General features: G+C 40.5%; 1 non-coding gene and 1 pseudogene across 1 annotated transcript; both read left to right on the forward strand.

The window, feature by feature from the left end:
• Nucleotides 1-18,004: 18,004 nt before the first annotated feature.
• On the forward strand, nucleotides 18,005-18,168 carry LOC118937117. The gene has a single exon (XR_005034511.1). It is a non-coding gene; the product is annotated as a U1 spliceosomal RNA (small nuclear RNA).
• A 1,822-nt stretch (nucleotides 18,169-19,990) lies between these two features.
• Nucleotides 19,991-20,116, forward strand: LOC118937030 (annotated as a pseudogene).
• Nucleotides 20,117-21,152: the final 1,036 nt, after the last annotated feature.

Below are 21,152 nucleotides of genomic sequence, written 5' to 3' on the forward strand. Positions count from 1 at the left end.
TCCCCTGACCCCATAACAACGGCTAGTCTACCTGGTTGGATCCCCTGACTCCATAACAACAGCTAGTCTACCTGGTTGGATCCCCTGACTCCATAACAACAGCTAGTCTACCTGGTTGGATCCCCTGACTCCATAACAACAGCTAGTCTACCTGGTTGGATCCCCTGACTCCATAACAACAGCTAGTCTACCTGGATGGATCTCCTGACTCCATAACAACAGCTAGTCTACCTGGTTGGATCCCCTGACCCCATAACAACGGCTAGTCTACCTGGTTGGATCCCCTGACTCCATAACAACAGCTAGTCTACCTGGTTGGATCCCCTGACTCCATAACAACAACTAGTCTACCTGGTTGGATCCCCTGACTCCATAACAACAGCTAGTCCACCTGGTTGGATCACCTGAATCCATAACAACAGCTAGTCTACCTGGTTGGATCCCCTGACTCCATAACAACAGCTAGTCTACCTGGTTGGATTCTCTGACTCCATAACAACAGCTAGTTTACCTGGTTGGATCCCCTGACTCCATAACAACAGCTAGTCTACCTGGTTGGATCCCCTAACTCCATAACAACAGATAGTCTACCTGGTTGGATCCCCTGACCCCATAACAACAACCAGTCTACCTGGTTGGATCCCCTGACTCCATAACAACAGGTAGTCTACCTGGTTGGATCCCCTGACTCCATAACAACAGCTAGTCTACCTGGATGGATCTCCTGACTCCATAACAACAGCTAGTCTACCTGGTTGGATCCCCTGACTCCATAACAACAGCTAGTCTACCTGGTTGGATCCCCTGACTCCATAACAACAGCTAGTCTACCTGGATGGATCTCCTGACTCCATAACAACAGCTAGTCTACCTGGTTGGATCCCCTGACCCCATAACAACGGCTAGTCTACCTGGTTGGATCCCCTGACTCCATAACAACAGCTAGTCTACCTGGTTGGATCCCCTGACTCCATAACAACAGCTAGTCTACTCCATAACAGCTAGTCTACTCCCCTGATTCCATAACAACAGCTAGTCTACCTGGTTGGATCCCTTGACTCCATAACAACAGCTAGTCTACCTGGTTGGATCCCCTGACTCCATAACAACAGCTAGTCTACCTGGTTGGATCCCCTGACCCCATAACAACAGCTAGTCTACCTGGATGGATCTCCTGACTCCATAACAACAGCTAGTCTACCTGGTTGGATCCCCTGACCCCATAACAACGGCTAGTCTACCTGGTTGGATCCCCTGACTCCATAACAACAGCTAGTCTACCTGGTTGGATCCCCTGACTCCATGACAACAGCTAGTCTACTCCATAACAGCTAGTCTACTCCCCTGATTCCATAACAACAGCTAGTCTACCTGGTTGGATCCCCTGACTCAATAACAACAACTAGTCTACCTGGTTGGATCCCCTGACTCCATAACAACAGCTAGTCCACCTGGTTGGATCACCTGAATCCATAACAACAGCTAGTCTACCTGGTTGGATCCCCTGACTCCATAACAACAGCTAGTCTACCTGGTTGGATCCCCTGACTCCATAACAACAGCTAGTCTACCTGGTTGGATCCTCTGACTCCATAACAACAGCTAGTTTACCTGGTTGGATCCCCTGACTCCATAACAACAGCTAGTCTACCTGGTTGGATCCCCTAACTCCATAACAACAGATAGTCTACCTGGTTGGATCCCCTGACTCCATAACAACAGCTAGTCTACCTGGTTGGATCCCCTGACTCCATAACAACAGCTAGTCTACCTGGATGGATCTCCTGACTCCATAACAACAGCTAGTCTACCTGGTTGGATCCCCTGACTCCATAACAACAGCTAGTCTACCTGGTTGGATCCCCTGACTCCATAACAACAGCTAGTCTACCTGGATGGATCTCCTGACTCCATAACAACAGCTAGTCTACCTGGTTGGATCCCCTGACCCCATAACAACGGCTAGTCTACCTGGTTGGATCCCCTGACTCCATAACAACAGCTAGTCTACCTGGTTGGATCCCCTGACTCCATAACAACAGCTAGTCTACTCCATAACAGCTAGTCTACTCCCCTGATTCCATAACAACAGCTAGTCTACCTGGTTGGATCCCTTGACTCCATAACAACAGCTAGTCTACCTGGTTGGATCCCCTGACTCCATAACAACAGCTAGTCTACTCCATAACAGCTAGTCTACTCCCCTGATTCCATAACAACAGCTAGTCTACCTGGTTGGATCCCTTGACTCCATAACAACAGCTAGTCTACCTGGATGGATCCCCTGACTCCATAACAACAGCTAGTCTACCCTGGGGTACACACAACTTAAAAAACGTTACAGTTTAGATTGACAGACGGTAGTCGACATTATAACATTCACCAAGTCAACGTTACAGTTTAGATTGACAGACGGTAGTAGACATTATAACATTCACCAAGTCAACGTTACAGTTTAGATTGACAGACGGTAGTCGACATTATAACATTCACCAAGTAGACGTTACAGTTTAGATTGACAGAGGGTAGTCGACATTATAACATTCACCAAGTAGACGTTACAGTTTAGATTGACAGACGGTAGTAGACGTTATAACATTCACCAAGTAGACGTTACAGTTTAGATTGACAGACGGTAGTAGACGTTACAGACCGGTAACATAACAGGTATTTATTCTATACCAACCAAAGCCAGCCCCCCCCCCCCCCCCCCCAAAGACCAATACATTTGTTTTTAAATACATAAAATATTGTATCTTTCATCTCTCTGTGCTTCATAATTGTCCTTCAATTCACAAGAGGCGTAATGTATCGCACAGGAGAAAGCATTCGAGCGACCGAAACAGCTCCCCTCTGTCTTTCTACATGTAGACCATGTATCTGATGCTGTCTGGACAGTGAAACAGCACCCCCTCTGTCTCAGTATGTGTAGACCATGTATCTGATGCTGTCTGGACAGTGAAACAGCACCTCTCTGTGTCAGTATGTGTAGACCATGTTTCTGATGCTGTCTGGACAGTGAAACAGCACCCCCTCTGTCTCAGTATGTGTAGACCATGTATCTGATACTATCTGGACAGTGAAACAGCACCCCCTCTGTCTCAGTATGTGTAGACCATGTATCTGATGCTGTCTGGACAGTGAAACAGCGCCCCCTATGTCTCAGTATGTGTAGACCATGTATCTGATGCTGTCTGGACAGTGAAACAGCACCTCTCTGTCTCAGTATGTGTAGACCATGTATCTGATGCTGTCTGGACAGTGAAACAGCGCCCCCTATGTCTCAGTATGTGTAGACCATGTATCTGATGCTGTCTGGACAGTGAAACAGCGCCCCCTCTGTCTCAGTATGTGTAGACCATGTATCTGATGCTGTCTGGACAGTGAAACAGCACCTCTCTGTCTCAGTATGTGTAGACCATGTATCTGATGCTGTCTGGACGGTGAAACAGCGCCCCCTATGTCTCAGTATGTGTAGACCATGTATCTGATGCTGTCTGGACAGTGAAACAGCGCCCTCTCTGTCTCTCTACATGTAGACCATGTTTCTGATGCTGTGTGGTCAAAAAGAGTATTACATTGTTGTCCGTAGCATTGAAGGCAAAGGGATGCCAGCGAGCATCTGGCCCTTGATTAAAAAAGTATAAGAAATTAGCCAATCAGCGTTGAGCTACACTGTGCGAGCTCAACTGTGAATGGTCCTGGCGCACAAAAAATTGACAGAAACAACTTGAATTGTTGCATCTCGTTGTGTTGTTGCCCTTTAGGAAAGGGACAATTTAGGAAATTAGCCACGGATGGAGATGGGGATTTGAACTTGTGGTTTTACTCAATTCTCCATGCTGGCTAATGAATATAACGGCGGTTCTAATCCAACCATTGATTCTTACATTGGTGTGCACCTGGCCCGAGAGGATGGAAGTTCAACATGTAGATAGATGTAGAAGGCTAATGTTTACTAGCTAACGTTGACCATGAATGGAGGTCAGGTTAGCGTGCAAGCATTTTAGACATGTAGCCTAGGACAACGAAAAATAAAAGCAGGTACTGTATGACAGAGTGATAAACCGTTTTGTCAACATGAACGAGAGGAGGATGGCATTGGCGTTTCTCAACAAGTAGGGTGAGTCAACATGTTTTTTCTACTTGTACGAACGCGCGCGCACACAAATCAAATCAAAATCAAATGTATTTATATAGCCCTTCGTACATCAGCTGAAATCTCAAAGCGCTGTACAGAAACCCAGCCTAAAACCCCAAACAGCAAGCAATGCAGGTGTAGAAGCACACACACACACACACACATATAAACCAGGACCATGAACCGTTCTTCGTAATGTGCGGTAACTCTGTGGTTCTAAATTAATAATTGTTTTAGTCGTCCGAAAATGTCGGACACATGAACTTGCTTGACCATGCTGTAGGTCATGTAACTAACTGTCTGTTACATACAATATGTTGTGTGGATTTAACCGGACAGATGTTGCTTTCCGGTTTTGTGATAAAACAAAGGTGTGATTGAATTTATTCTGCCAATGTGTCTTCTTATTGTTTCGGCCTTTAGGCCTATAGCCTATCTCTCGGTCAAAAGACGTGAATTAACAGTGATTTTACCCACGCACCGCTACTGGCATGCCCTCATAATTGGCGTGAATGCAATTCGGACACCTGAACTACAGGCTTCTGTCGGTCCGAACCTGCCAAATTGATGTATGCGCTTCAGAATGTTATAGGGCAATTTGTATCATGTTAAATGTCAGCCACTATCGAGAACCACCTTCAGTAATACCCACGTACATTTATAACTGTCACTTGAGTGTTCGTTTCCTTCTAATTGTATCTTCCATTGTTGCATCATTCCATTCCGTTCACCTTTCTGTCCTCTGTCACGTCAGTGTAAGTTGTTCCTGAGGGTCGTTAACATCGTTATCGTTATGGAACTCAGACCCGACGTAGCGGGTTAAACCTGTCGCCTGGTGCTCGGTTCACGAGGACTGGACCGTTGTTATACAGTTCCATAATTAGTGAGAATTAGGGGCATATGTATAGGAACCCTCCCTATTCAACACCTATTGTACACTTTTTTTTACACCTTCCAATGTTTCATGGATTGAACTTGAAAATGACAACTTTCAGGATGAATCAAACCGCTGTATTGTTTTATTCATCAATATATTTCCTGTGTAAAGGTTCTCCAGACCAGTTTTTTTTTAATGATTCATACATACTTCCCTAACCCTAAAATGTACCTAAATAATCTACAAAATCGGAGTATTTTTACATCTACCAGTTGGTGCTGAAACGAAGACGAAGATGCATAGATGCCATTGTTTCATTGATATCTATATTCTGTACCCGTTCTCTCCATGTATTCTGGTCTGTCTACAAAAAAAATCGAATTAAAGGTACACCGTATTTAAAGGCATGGTTTAACTGAAATGAATGAAAACTTCACCAAAAAATCTGTTGGCAAGCAAGTGGGTTTTCAGTGCAAGGGAACCACGCCTGCAAAGCCCATTATGCAACTTAACAAGGTACGTCTGAATACAAACTAATGAGAAGTGCGCAGGAAAGGCAACATAAGAAAGGCGTCATTTCATAAATTGGAATAGTGCTCTTAGTGAATACATCCACGCGCTGCTTGAGTTCACAATGTGGTGCGATCAGTTTATCTCGCCCGTTGCACCGGGGTGTGTATTCAGAAGAAAGGTGTGGCGACAACGACCAAACCAGTGGTTAACATTCTGCAACGGTGCACCGGCCAAGTTATATTGAGCGCACAGCAGTGAGCAAAACGGACCACCACTTTCCTGATCGGTGTCGCCAGAAAGTATTTTCAACGTTGATTTAGCCCAACATTCAAATAGTTTCTATGCCCATTGTTGCACGTCACTTTTACTTGACTGACTTGACGAAACAGAGTGTTTTCTTTAGTGACAGATTTACGTAATTCCGATGCACGTCTTCTAGCGCAGTTTCGTCATGCGGATAATAATCACGATAATGCGCTGTCAGACGCTTTTACCAATAATTCTCTACCTCATATCCCTGTAGCCAATAACATCACTTTGGATCATATTGATTAGGCTAATAAATATGAATCAACACCAATGTAAATAAAACTAAACTTATCATTCTTGAAAGTTGAAATCAGTATTGCATTAACTTTACAGTTCTTCAGGTGTCTTTCCCTTAAATTATCTGTCTCTCTATGAAAGCCTAACTTCTCCACAACACTTTTCTACATTAAATTATAAAAGAACGTAACAAACCTCAGATGTTTTGTCTTCTACCCGTAAGGTCCATGTCTTCCTGTGTTGAGACATGAGGTGGAGGGAGAGGGGAGGAGGGAGAGAGGGGGGAGGGTGAGAGGGGGGAGGGTGACGAGAAGTATCAGGGATATACTGTATAGCGCCCTATGTGGCTCTGGTCTAAAGTAGTGCACTATTAGGGAATAGGGTGTTATTTGAGGGGGATGAGAAGTATCAGGGATATACTGTATAGTGCCCTATGTGGCTCTGGTCTAAAGTAGTGCACTATATAGGGAATATGGTGTTATTTGAGGGTACCTACTCTATATACTGTAGTAACATAGGGCCTTGTAGCTTATTGACATAGGATCTGTCTCTCTCACTAACACACACACACACACACACACACACACACACATACACACATACACACCCCACCTTAACAGACCGACTGCACTACATTTACAGCACCTCACCTTAACAGACTGACTACACTACATGTACAACACCTCACCTTAACAGACTGACTACACTACATGTACAACACCTCACTGTAACAGACTGACTACACTACATGTACAACACCACACTGTAACAGACTGACTACACTACATTTACAACACCTCACCTTAACAGACTGACTACACTACATGTACAACACCTCACCTTAACAGACTGACTACACTACATGTACAACACCTCACCTTAACAGACTGACTACACTACATTTACAACACCTCACCTTAACAGACTGACTACACTACATGTACAACACCCCACCTTAACAGACTGACTACACTACATGTACAACACCTCACCTTAACAGACTGACTACACTACATGTACAACACCTCACCTTAACAGACTGACTACACTACATTTACAACACCACACTGTAACAGACTGACTACACTACATTTACAACACCTCACCTTAACAGACTGACTACACTACATTTACAACACCACACTGTAACAGACTGACTACACTACATGTACAACACCTCACCTTAACAGACTGACTACACTACATGTACAACACCACACCTTAACAGACTGACTACACTACATGTACAACACCTCACCTTAACAGACTGACTACACTACATTTACAACACATCACCTTAACAGACTGACTACACTACATGTACAACACCTCACCTTAACAGACTGACTACACTACATGTACAACACCTCACCTTAACAGACTGACTACACTACATTTACAACACCACACTGTAACAGACTGACTACACTACATGTACAACACCTCACCTTAACAGACTGACTACACTACATTTACAACACCTCACCTTAACAGACTGACTACACTACATTTACAACACCTCACCTTAACAGACTGACTACACTACATGTACAACACCTCACCTTAACAGACTGACTACACTACATTTACAACACCACACTGTAACAGACTGACTACACTACATGTACAACACCTCACCTTAACAGACTGACTACACTACATGTACAACACCTCACCTTAACAGACTGACTACACTACATTTACAACACCTCACCTTAACAGACTGACTACACTACATGTACAACACCTCACCTTAACAGACTGACTACACTACATTTACAACACCTCACCTTAACAGACTGACTACAGTACATTTACAACACCACACCTTAACAGACTGACTACACTACATTTACAACACCACACTGTAACAGACTGACTACACTACATGTACAACACCTCACCTTAACAGACTGACTACACTACATTTACAACACCACACTGTAACAGACTGACTACACTACATGTACAACACCTCACCTTAACAGACTGACTACACTACATTTACAGCACCTCACCTTAACAGACTGACTACACTACATTTACAACACCTCACCTTAACAGACTGACTACACTACATTTACAACACCACACTGTAACAGACTGACTACACTACATGTACAACACCTCACCTTAACAGACTGACTACACTACATTTACAGCACCTCACCTTAACAGACTGACTACACTACATGTACAATACCTCACCTTAACAGACTGACTACACTACATTTACAACACCTCACCTTAACAGACTGACTACACTACATGTACAACACCTCACCTTAACAGACTGACTACACTACATTTACAACACCACACTGTAACAGACTGACTACACTAGATGTATTACAGTAAAGATATGCTGTGGTATATATTTATAATATATTACGGTAATGATATGCTGTGGTATATATGTAGAATATATTACAGTAATGATATGCTGTGGTATATATGTAGAATATATTACAGTAATGATATGCTGTGGTATATATTTATAATATATTACGGTAATGATATGCTGTGGTATATATGTAGAATATATTACAGTAATGATATGCTGTGGTATATATGTAGAATATATTACAGTAATGATATGCTGTGGTATATATGTTGAATATATTACAGTAAAGATATGCTGTGGTATATATGTATAATATATTACAGTAATGATATGCTGTGGTATATATGTAGAATATATTACAGTAATGATATGCTGTGGTGTATATGTAGAACATATTACAGTAATGATATGCTGTGGTATATATGTAGAATATATTACAGTAATGATATGCTGTGGTATATATTTATAATATATTACGGTAATGATATGCTGTGGTATATATGTAGAATATATTACAGTAATGATATGCTGTGGTATATGTGTAGAATATATTACAGTAATGATATGCTGTGGTGTATATGTAGAATATATTACAGTAATGATATGCTGTGGTATATATGTAGATTATATTACAGTAAAGATATGCTGTGGTATATATTTAGAACATATTACAGTAATGATATTCTGTGTTATATATGTAGAATATATTACAGTAATGATATGCTGTGGTATATATGTATAATATATTACAGTAATGATATGCTGTGGTATATGTGTAGATTATATTACAGTAAAGATATGCTGTGGTATATATTTAGAACATATTACAGTAATGATATTCTGTGTTATATATGTAGAATGTATTACAGTAATGATATGCTGTGGTATATATGTATAATATATTACAGTAATGATATGCTGTGGTATATGTGTAGAACATATTACAGTAATGATATTCTGTGGTATATATGTAGAATATATTACAGTAATGATATGCTGTGGTATATGTGTAGAATATATTACAGTAATGATATGCTGTGGTATATATGTAGAATATATTACAGTAATGATATGCTGTGGTATATATGTAGATTATATTACAGTAAAGATATGCTGTGGTATATATTTAGAACATATTACAGTAATGATATTCTGTGTTATATATGTAGAATATATTACAGTAATGATATGCTGTGGTATATATGTATAATATATTACAGTAATGATATGCTGTGGTATATGTGTAGATTATATTACAGTAAAGATATGCTGTGGTATATATTTAGAACATATTACAGTAATGATATTCTGTGTTATATATGTAGAATGTATTACAGTAATGATATGCTGTGGTATATATGTATAATATATTACAGTAATGATATGCTGTGGTATATGTGTAGAACATATTACAGTAATGATATTCTGTGGTATATATGTAGAATATATTACAGTAATGATATGCTGTGGTATATATTTATAATATATTACAGTAATGATATGCTGTGGTATATATGTATAATATATTACAGTAATGATATGCTGTGGTATATGTGTAGAACATATTACAGTAATGATATTCTGTGGTATATATGTAGAATATATTACAGTAATGATATGCTGTGGTATATATGTAGAATATATTACAGTAATGATATGCTGTGGTATATATTTATAATATATTACAGTAATGATATGCTGTGGTATATATGTAGAATATATTACAGTAATGATATGCTGTGGTACATATTTATAATATATTACAGTAATGATATGCTGTGGTATATATGTATAATATATTACAGTAATGATATGCTGTGGTATATATGTAGAATATATTACGGTAATGATATGCTGTGGTATATATGTAGAATATATTACAGTAATGATATGCTGTGGTATATGTGTAGAATATATTACAGTAATGATATGCTGTGGTATATATGTAGAATATATTACAGTAATGATATGCTGTGGTATATATGTAGAATATATTACAGTAATGATATGCTGTGGTATATATGTAGAATATATTACAGTAATGATATGCTGTGGTATATATGTAGAATATATTACAGTAATGATATGCTGTGGTATATGTGTAGAATATATTACAGTAATGATATGCTGTGGTATATATGTAGAATATATTACAGTAATGATATGCTGTGGTATATATGTATAATATATTACAGTAATGATATGCTGTGGTATATATTTAGAATATATTACAGTAATGATATTCTGTGGTATATATGTTGAATATATTACAGTAATGATATGCTGTGGTATATATTTAGAATATATTACAGTAATGATATGCTGTGGTATATGTGTAGAATATATTACAGTAATGATATTCTGTGGTATATATGTTGAATATATTACAGTAAAGATATGCTGTGGTATATATGTAGAATATATTACAGTAATGATATTCTGTGGTATATATGTAGAATATATTACAGTAAAGATATTCTGTGGTATATACAGTGCCTTGCGAAAGTATTCGGCCCCCTTGAACTTTGCGACCTTTTGCCACATTTCAGGCCTCAAACATAAAGATATAAAACTGTGTTTTTTTGTGAAGAATCAACAACAAGTGGGACACAATCATGAAGTGGAACGACATTTATTGGATATTTCAAACTTTTTTAACAAATCAAAAACTGAAAAATTGGGCGTGCAAAATTATTCAGCCCCTTTACTTTCAGTGCAGCAAACTCTCTCCAGAAGTTTAGTGAGGATCTCTGAATGATCCAATGTTGACCTAAATGACTAATGATGATAAATACAATCCACCTGTGTGTAATCAAGTCTCCGTATAAATGCACCTGCACTGTGATAGTCTCAGAGGTCCGTTAAAAGCGCAGAGAGCATCATGAAGAACAAGGAACACACCAGGCAGGTCCGAGATACTGTTGTGAAGAAGTTTAAAGTCGGATTTGGATACAAAAAGATTTCCCAAGCTTTAAACATCCCAAAGAGCCACTGCAAATCTACCAAGACCTGGCCGTCCCTCTAAACTTTCAGCTCATACAAGGAGAAGACTGATCAGAGATGCAGCCATGAGGCCCATGATCACTCTGGATGAACTGCAGAGATCTACAGCTGAGGTGGGAGACTCTGTCCATAGGACAACAATCAGTCGTATATTGCACAAATCTGGCCTTTATGGAAGAGTGGCAAGAAGAAAGCCATTTCTTAAAGATATCCATAAAAAGTGTTGTTTAAAGTTTGCCACAAGCCACCTGGGAGACACACCAAACATGTGGAAGAAGGTGCTCTGGTCAGATGAAACCAAAATTGAACTTTTTTGGCAACAATGCAAAACTTTATGTTTGGCGTAAAAGCAACACAGCTCATCACCCTGAACACACCATCTCCACTGTCAAACATGGTGGTGGCAGCATCATGGTTTGGGCCTGCTTTTCTTCAGCAGGGACAGGGAAGATGGTTAAAATTGATGGGAAGATGGATATAGCCAAATACAGGACCATTCTGGAAGAAAACCTGATGGAGTCTGCAAAAGACCTGAGACTGGGACGGAGATTTATCTTCCAACAAGACAATGATCCAAAACATAAAGCAAAATCTACAATGGAATGGTTCAATAATAAACATATCCAGGTGTTAGAATGGCCAAGTCAAAGTCCAGACCTGAATCCAATCGAGAATCTGTGGAAAGAACTGAAAACTGCTGTTCACAAATGCTCTCCATCCAACCTCACTGAGCTCGAGCTGTTTTGCAAGGAGGAATGGGAAAAAATTTCAGTCTCTCGATGTGCAAAACTGTTAGAGACATACCCCAAGCGACTTACAGCTGTAATCGCAGCAAAAGGTGGCGCTACAAAGTATTAACTTAAGGGGGCTGAATAATTTTGCACGCCCAATTTTTCAGTTTTTGATTTGCTAAAAAAGTTTGAAATATCCAATAAATATTGTTCCACTTCATGATTGTGTCCGACTTGTTGTTGATTCTTCACAAAAAAATACAGTTTTATATCTTTATGTTTGAAGCCTGAAATGTGGCAAAAGGTCCCAAAGTTCAAGGGGGCCGAATACTTTCGCAAGGCACTGTATACAGTGCATTTCGAAAAGTGTTCAGACACCTTGACTTTTTTCACATCTTGTTACGTTACAGTCTGTACAGAAGTCACTGTACAGTGTTGATCTGTTAGAGGTTCATGAGACGGGCTGAATATCAACACAACCATTCTCAGAGCCAGTTTCCCCAAAGACATTCGCAGTGCCCGACTTGTCCGGACTTGAACTCGATCGAACATCTCTGGAGAGATCTGAAAATAGCTGTGTAGCAACACTCCCCGTCCAACCTGACAGAACTTGAGAGGATCTGCAGAGAAGAATGAGAGAAACTACACAAATACAGGTGTGCCAAGCTTGTAGCGTCGTACCCAAGAAGACACGAGGCTGTAATCACTGCCAAAGGTGCTTCAACAAAGTACTGAGTAAAGGGTCTGAATACTTATGCAAATGTGATATTTCCGGGTAGTTCTTTTTAAATAAATTTGCCAAAATGTCTAAAAACCCATTTTTGCTTTGTCATTATGGGGTATTGTGATGTCATTATGGGGTATTGTGATGCCATTATAGGGTATTGTGATGTCATTATGGGGTATTGTGATGCCATTATGGGGTATTGTGATGTCATTATGGGGTATTGTGATGCCATTATAGGGTATTGTGATGTCATTATGGGGTATTGTGATGCCATTATGGGGGTATTGTGATGTCATTATGGGGTAGTGTTTGTAGATTGATGAGGAAAAAAATAGTTTAAGAATAAGACTGAAACGTTACAAAATGTGGAAAAAGTCAAGGTGCTGTATCTACATGAAGACCAACAGGTCCCTGTAGAATTATTCCTAGCTTGGCAGTCATCCAGTGGTGTCTGGACAGAGATCTAGAGAGAGAGATCGAGAGAGAGAGAGAGAGAGAGAGAGAGAGAGAGAGAGAGAGAGAGAGAGAGAGAGAGAGAGAGAGAGAGAGAGAGAGAGAGAGAGAGAGAGAGAGAGAGAGAGAGAGAGAGAGAGAGAGAGAGAGAGAGAGAGAGAGAGAGAGAGAGAGAGAGAGAGAGAGAGAGAGAGAGAGAGAGAGAGAGAGAGAGAGAGAGAGAGAGAGAGAGAGAGAGAGAGAGAGAGAGAGAGAGAGAGAGAGAGAGAGAGAGGTACACATACACACACACAGGAGCAATCACATGTACAGAAACAGAGAGCGAAAGAGAGAGAGACACACAGACACTCATAGATTAAAACACTACAGGATAATAAACACAATATTTCACTTTTACTTTTACTAAAAGCTTTTCACAAAGGTCTATATTTTCATAGTGACTATGTACATGGTTGGGGGTCACTTCCATTTAAAATTCCAGTCAGGTCAGAAAGTCAACGCCCAATTTTTCAGTTTTTGATTTGTTAAAAAAGTTTGAAATATCCAATAAATGTCGTTCCACTTCATGATTGTGTCCCACTTGTTGTTGATTCTTCACAAGAAAATACAGTTTTATATCTTTATGTTTGAAGCCTGAAATGTGGCAAAAGGTCGCAAAGTTCAAGGGGGCCGAAAACTTTCGCAAGGCACTGTAAGACAGGGAATTTTTACTAGGATTAAATGTCAGGAATATTGAAAAACTGAGTTTAAATGTACTTGGCTAAGGTTTACGTAAACTTCAACTGTAGTAACTAAAGAGCACATACAGACAACATGCACACGACTGGGTTGCTTTCGCATATCAGCGCTAGGTCCCTTACGATGAGCAGAAATTATACTTGATAACTGAAGATTAAAACTATCCTTAAAATATGTTTGGTAGTTTGTAGATTTATTTAAAAAATATATTTTTTAGCTGTTTATCTCTGGGTTGACACTGAGTTGGCTTTGAATTTTGAAGATTTATTCCATGTTTCTACATGCCAGTCCCATCGGAGCCAATAGCATCGCAGCTCTCACCCTCCCATTCCCTCCCAACGGAGCCAATAGCATCGCAGCTCTCACCCTCCCATTCCCTCCCAACCGAGCAAATAGCATCGCAGCTCTCACCCTCCCATTCCCTCCCAACCGAGCAAATAGCATCGCAGCTCTCACCCTCCCATTCCCTCCCAACGGAGCCAATAGCATCGCAGCTCTCACCCTCCCATTCCCTCCCAACGGAGCCAATAGCATCGCAGCTCTCACCCTCCCATTCCCTCCCATCGGAGCCAATAGCATCGCAGCTCTCACCCTCCCATTCCCTCCCAACGGAGCCAATAGCATCGCAGCTCTCACCCTCCCATTCTCTCCCAACGGAGCCAATAGCATCGCAGCTCTCACCCCTCCCATTCCCTCCCAACGGAGCCAATAGCATCGCAGCTCTCACCCTCCAATTCCCTCCCAACGGAGCCAATAGCATCGCAGCTCTCACCCTCCAATTCCCTCCCAACGGAGCCAATAGCAACGCAGCTCTCACCCTCCCATTCCCTCCACAAGACCAGAGCTGTTTTCTCCTGAATAATGACAGTAAGAGGATTGTTCCACGAAATGTGTGTCTTTTGATTCTCTCTGATATTTAATGCATAAATGACGCACTAATTCAAAAGGCACCTATTTTGTGGAATGACCGAACATTTACTATCAACTTGAAACTTGTGTTTAAAGTTAAACACTGAATCCATTAGAATATAGAATATTATTAAAACGGCGAACTATATGCATTATTATTATTATTATGTAAATTATTATTATCGCAATCTTTTATTGCAAGTAAAATGTAAAGAAAAAAAATTGCAATCACAATCTTGTCCGTCAGGATCCTCTTGCGTGTGACAACCCCATATTTCCACAGTGTCAACAAAACGTTCTCCTTTCAGAATTTCAGAAGTGTGTCTTAATTAACTAAATTAGAGGAGATATCAGAGAAGGTGGAACGTGTTGGGAGAGCAGAGCCCCGAGACTCGTTGAGTTTCATGTCAAGAGGATGGAGGCGGAGGAAGACTTTGAGCAACTAGACAAGCAGCTCCAAAGTGTAGATGCACAGAATCTCATGGTGAAATTGACATTTATTTTGACATTTCATTTACACTGTAGAAATAGTCAGCATTTTTCACACTACCGAACGCTATACAATTAGTTAATTTCAGTCTTATAAGCAATGCCTGTAGATATTTAGTTTAAGTAGTTATCCTGAGACAGAGGTTATTGCATCACTTCCGGTGTTTCAAACAATGTCTCTTGACACAGATTGTAAGGTTAAGACAAATTAGTGGTAAGGACACAAAGGACTGTGCCGACAAGGTGATGGACAGGTGTGTCATATCTCTAGAATGGATCCAATAACAAGGTCATGGACAGGTGTGTCATATCTCTAGAATGGATCCAATAACAAGGTCATGGACAGGTGTGTCATATCTCTAGAATGGATCCAATAACAAGGTCATGGACAGGTGTGTCATATCTCTAGAATGGATCCAATAACAAGGTCATGGACAGGTGTGTCATATCTCTAGAATGGATCCAATAACAAGGTCATGGACAGGTGTGTCATATCTCTAGAATGGATCCAATAACAAGGTCATGGACAGGTATGTCATATCTCTAGAATGGATCCAATAACAAGGTCATTGACAGGTGTGTCATATCTCTAGAATGGATCCAATAACAAGGTCATGGACAGGTGTGTCATATCTCTAGAATGGATCCAATAACAAGGTCATGGACAGGTATGTCATATCTCTAGAATGGATCCAATAAGAACGTCATTTTAAAGGTATCGTTAGTGATACAAACGGTCTGCAACAAAGACAGTACATCCAAGAGCCTTGTCTCCTCGGCAGTTTGAAAGTGTTCAATTCACAAAGTACTTCCTATGTATAGTGCCCTATGTGGCTCCCTATGTGGCTCCCTATGTGGCTCCCTATGTGGCTCCCTATGTGGCTCCCTATGTGGCTCTGGTCTAAACTTTCAGGCTCTTTACCTACGGCCTGATGTCCTTGTTCCACTTCAACGGCCATCACACGAAGCGGGGACTAGGAAACACAACGGTGTACTCTGTTGTCAACGGTACCTACAAACATGTCATTATTCTGTAGTATATTTTGTATTAATAACTGGGTGCTTTTGAGCCCTGAAAGTTGATTGGCTAACAGCCGTGGTATATTTGAGCAATAATACATGACAGCCCATGTGTTACGATGACATTTTTATCATGGCTGTGAGTGTCATAGCCATAAAAACAAAGTCCTCCGGGTTTTTGTGGTACCGTAACCACACAATACATGGTTACAGTCTGTATCCAGGCAACGCTGAGTTGCGTTGTGCATAAGAACAGCCTTTACTACACCCTCCCATTGCTTAAAGGGTCACAAAGGTCGCACAATCAAGATGACCTGCTCTGTCTGTTTTAATAGACTAGATTCTTATCTTGTCTCCTAAACCAATTATTCATTTGAATGGTGGTAATTTGCATCGTCCCTTTTTGAGAAGAATGGTTTTAGGAGCTTGGCGATTTAGATGTATTTTAATTTCACCTTTATTTAACTAGGCAAGTCAGTTAAGAACAAATTCTTATTTACCGAGGAACAGTGGGTTTCTGCCTTGTTCATAGGCAGAACGACAGATTTTTACCTTGTCAGCTCTGGGATCGATCCAGCAACTCTAACCACTAGGCTCCCGCTACCCCACCTTGATCATGTGACCCTAATGTCCTTTTAACTTATTGACACTTATTTTTTATTTTGCTTTGCTGTAGCCCTTTATAAAATACCTGTACCATTTGTTGTTCTTCATTAGAGCAGACTCTCTCGTATGTCATTATGCTGGTGTTGTTCAGCTTTCTGGCCTGTTATCAATTAGTCCTTACTATTTACTTCATTTCATCACACAGCCTACTAGTCCTGCATTTAAATACATTCAAGCATTCTCTTGAATAATTAGCCTACAGTAAACAATGGCCTAAATAATATATATTTTTACAAATAATTTGTACACTCAACTCTCTGGTGCACCTATAATTTATTTTGTGTTGTTTACACTCTACCAAGCAATCAGGAACAATATATATATTACCATATATATATATGTATATATACAGTATATGCAGTATATAGTAGACTATATTATTCGTCACATCGACGCAGCGCTGACTCCTTCCTCTTCCTACGAGCTCAAGTCACATGTCTTCCATACGTCTGACGTCATCTGCTTTTGGCTCCTGAGCGACCAGTCGGATAAACATTCCCCCATTTTTGTTCAAGTTGAATTGTTTACTTGCGATCTCTGAATACTGACAAATATATTAGGCTACAGTTGTTCACCAATGAATGTGATTATGTAGACGGACATTTAGAAAACAAATTCAATGCATATATAATTTCTACCGTATTGCATGATGAGAAAAAGGTCGGCCCGTGATATAATATAGTAAAACAAAATGTATCGCTTTTCCTTTGCCTTGTCCGCAACTGTATTCGTAAACGTCATTAAACCCTGTTCAATATGATGTGGTATTATCAGTAGTAGAAGTGGTAACCGTGAGTCAAACACCTTTGTCCTGGAAGGAGTACTCCTCTACCAACGTGTACAACTCATACTTACCTGGCAAGGGAGACACCGTGATCACGAAGGCGGTTCACCCAGGGCGAGGCTCAGCCATTGCACTCCGGCTGTGCTGACCCCTGCGAATTTCTCAAATGTGGAAATCTCGATTGCATAATTTCTGGTAGTGGGGGACTGCGTTCGCGCTCTCCCCTGATCTTGATGTTAAAAATAATTTAGGGACATATTTAATTCCATGTGTTTTAACTCGCTCTTCTATTGAGTTTCGTGTTGAGAAGGACATTTGTCAACATTTGCATGTTCTTATCAGATGAATGGCTATAGAATGTAGGGTCTGTTTATGAGTCAACTAAGGCCTCAGAGATACATTTTGTCTTCTGATAACCCGGATGTGTGTGATATGTTATTGTAGCACTGGTGATTATGCCTGTCATGTCCTGATAATGTCAAGGAAAAGGCCTACTTGTGAATGGATCATTTTGTGCCCTCATGACGTATTCTGGATTGAGGTCTTTCATTTGCTAGAATATTAAATAATTTATAGGAGAGTTTGTAATTTAAGACCACAACCATTACAATGCCACAGAAATTTCCCTGGTCAACTATTACCATGAAAACAGACATTTCCCTGGTCAACCATTACCATGACAACAGACATTTCCCTGGTCAACCATTACCATGCCACAGTCATGTCCCTGGTCAAACATTACCATGACAACAGACATTTCCCTGGTCAACTATTACCATGACAACAGACATTTCCCTGGTCAACCATTACCATGAAAACAGACATTTCCCTGGTCAACCATTACCATGACAACAGACATTTCCCTGGTCAACCATTACCATTCCACAGTCATTTCACGGTCAACCATTACCATGACAACAGACATTTCCCTGGTCAACCATTACCATGCCACAGTCATTGCCCTGGTCAACCATTACCTTGACAACAGACATTTCCCTGATCAAACATTACCATTCCACAGACATTTCCCTGGTCAACCATTACCTTGACAACAGACATGTCCCTGGTCTACAATGCCACAGACATTTCCCTGGTCAACCATTACCATGCCACAGACATGTCCCTGGTCCACTTCTTTCCTGATGAAATCAGTCAATAAGATGGATTCTGTTGTTCCAAGATGCAGATCCATTCCACAGACATTTCTGCAGGTTTTTTTTTTGCAGTGAGAATGTGTAGTGAGGTATTCTGCCAAAAATGTATTTAGGCATATTAAAACACTTCAGTTTAACCCTGATCGCGAGTATCATCCTGTCAATTTACAGATACAATTACAAATACGAGTATGGCCATGTCACTGTACATAGATCTTTCTATTTTCATGTTCTACTGTGTTATTGACTACGTTTGTTTACGTGTAACTCTGTGTTGTTGTTTTTGTCGCACTGCTGTGCTTTATCTTGGCCAGGTCGCAGTTTGTAAATGAGAACTTGTTCCTAACTAGCCTACCTGGTGAAATAAAACAATTAATTAAAAACCACCCATTGTAGCTACTACCGTGTCTTGTTGATGAAGTAGTAGGCTACTGTTTCTCCTCCATATCTGTGGGTCGTATGCCACCCTGTGGTCGATGGTGGAATCATATTTTACTGAGAGCAGAAAACAAGCGTGATGAAACTATTCCTACAACGTCTGGAACGCTACAAAACACCAGAAATAAATGGTGTCTTTCGGTTGGCTGTGTGCACGAATGTGATTTCAGCATTTTGGTACATCGCCTACTTGTGTGTTACCAGACCAACATTTAGACCAAAAATGCAATGTATTTAGAATTTCTACCGTGTTGCTTGATGGGAAAATAGTCGGTCCGTGATATAATATAGTAAAACAAAATGTATTGCTTTTTTCTTCGCCTTGTCCGCAACTGTATTCGTAAACGTCATTAAACCCTGTTCAATATGATGTGGTATTATCAGTAGTAGAAGTGGTAACCGTGAGTCAAACACCTTTGTCCTGGAAGGAGTACTCCTCTACCAACGTGTACAACTCATACTTACCTGGCAAGGGAGACACCGTGATCACGAAGGCGGTTCACCCAGGGCGAGGCTCAGCCATTGCACTCCGGCTGTGCTGACCCCTGCGAATTTCTCAAATGTGGAAATCTCGACTGCGTTCGCGCTCTCCCCTGATCTTGATGTTAAAAATAATTTAGGGACATATTTATTAATTCGATGTGTTTTAACTCGCTTCGTGTTGAGAAGGACATTTGTCAACATTTGCATGTTCTTATCAGATGAATGGCTATAGAATGTAGGGTCTGTTTATGAGTCAACTAAGGCCTCAGAGATACATTTTGTCTTCTGATAACCCGGATGTGTGTGATATGTTATTGTAGCACTGGTGATTATGCCTGTCATGTCCTGATAATGTCAAGGCAAAGGCCTAATTGTGAATGGATCATTTTGTGCCCTCATGATGTAATCTGGATTGAGGTCTTTCATTTGCTAGAATATTAAATAATTTATAGGAGAGTTTGTAATTTAAGACCACAGTACATGTCAACCATTACAATGCCACAGAAATTTCCCTGGTCAACTATTACCATGAAAACAGACATTTCCCTGGTCAACCATTACCATGACAACAGACATTTCCCTGGTCAACCATTACCATGCCACAGTCATGTCCCTGGTCAAAAATTACCATGACAACAGACATTTCCCTCGTCAACTATTACCATGACAACAGACATTTCCCTGGTCAACCATTACCATGAAAACAGACATTTCCCTGGTCAACCATTACCATGACAACAGACATTTCCCTGGTCAACCATTACCATTCCACAGTCATTTCACGGTCAACCATTACCATGACAACATACATTTCCCTGGTCAACCATTACCATGCCACAGTCATTGCCCTGGTCAACCATTACCTTGACAACAGACATTTCCCTGGTTAAACATTACCATTCCACAGACATTTCCCTGGTCAACCATTACCTTGACAACAGACATTTCCCTGGTCAACCATTACCATTCCACGGACATGTCCCTGGTCTACAATGCCACAAACATTTCCCTGGTCAACCATTACCATGCCACAGACATGTCCCTGGTCCACTTATTTCCTGATGAAATCAGTCAATAAGATGGATTCTGTTGTTCCAAGATGCAGATCCATTCCACAGACATTTCTGCAGGTTTTT

This window comes from Oncorhynchus mykiss, chromosome 10 (genome assembly GCF_013265735.2).
Source record: "Oncorhynchus mykiss isolate Arlee chromosome 10, USDA_OmykA_1.1, whole genome shotgun sequence".
Taxonomy (NCBI): Eukaryota; Metazoa; Chordata; class Actinopteri; order Salmoniformes; family Salmonidae; genus Oncorhynchus; species Oncorhynchus mykiss.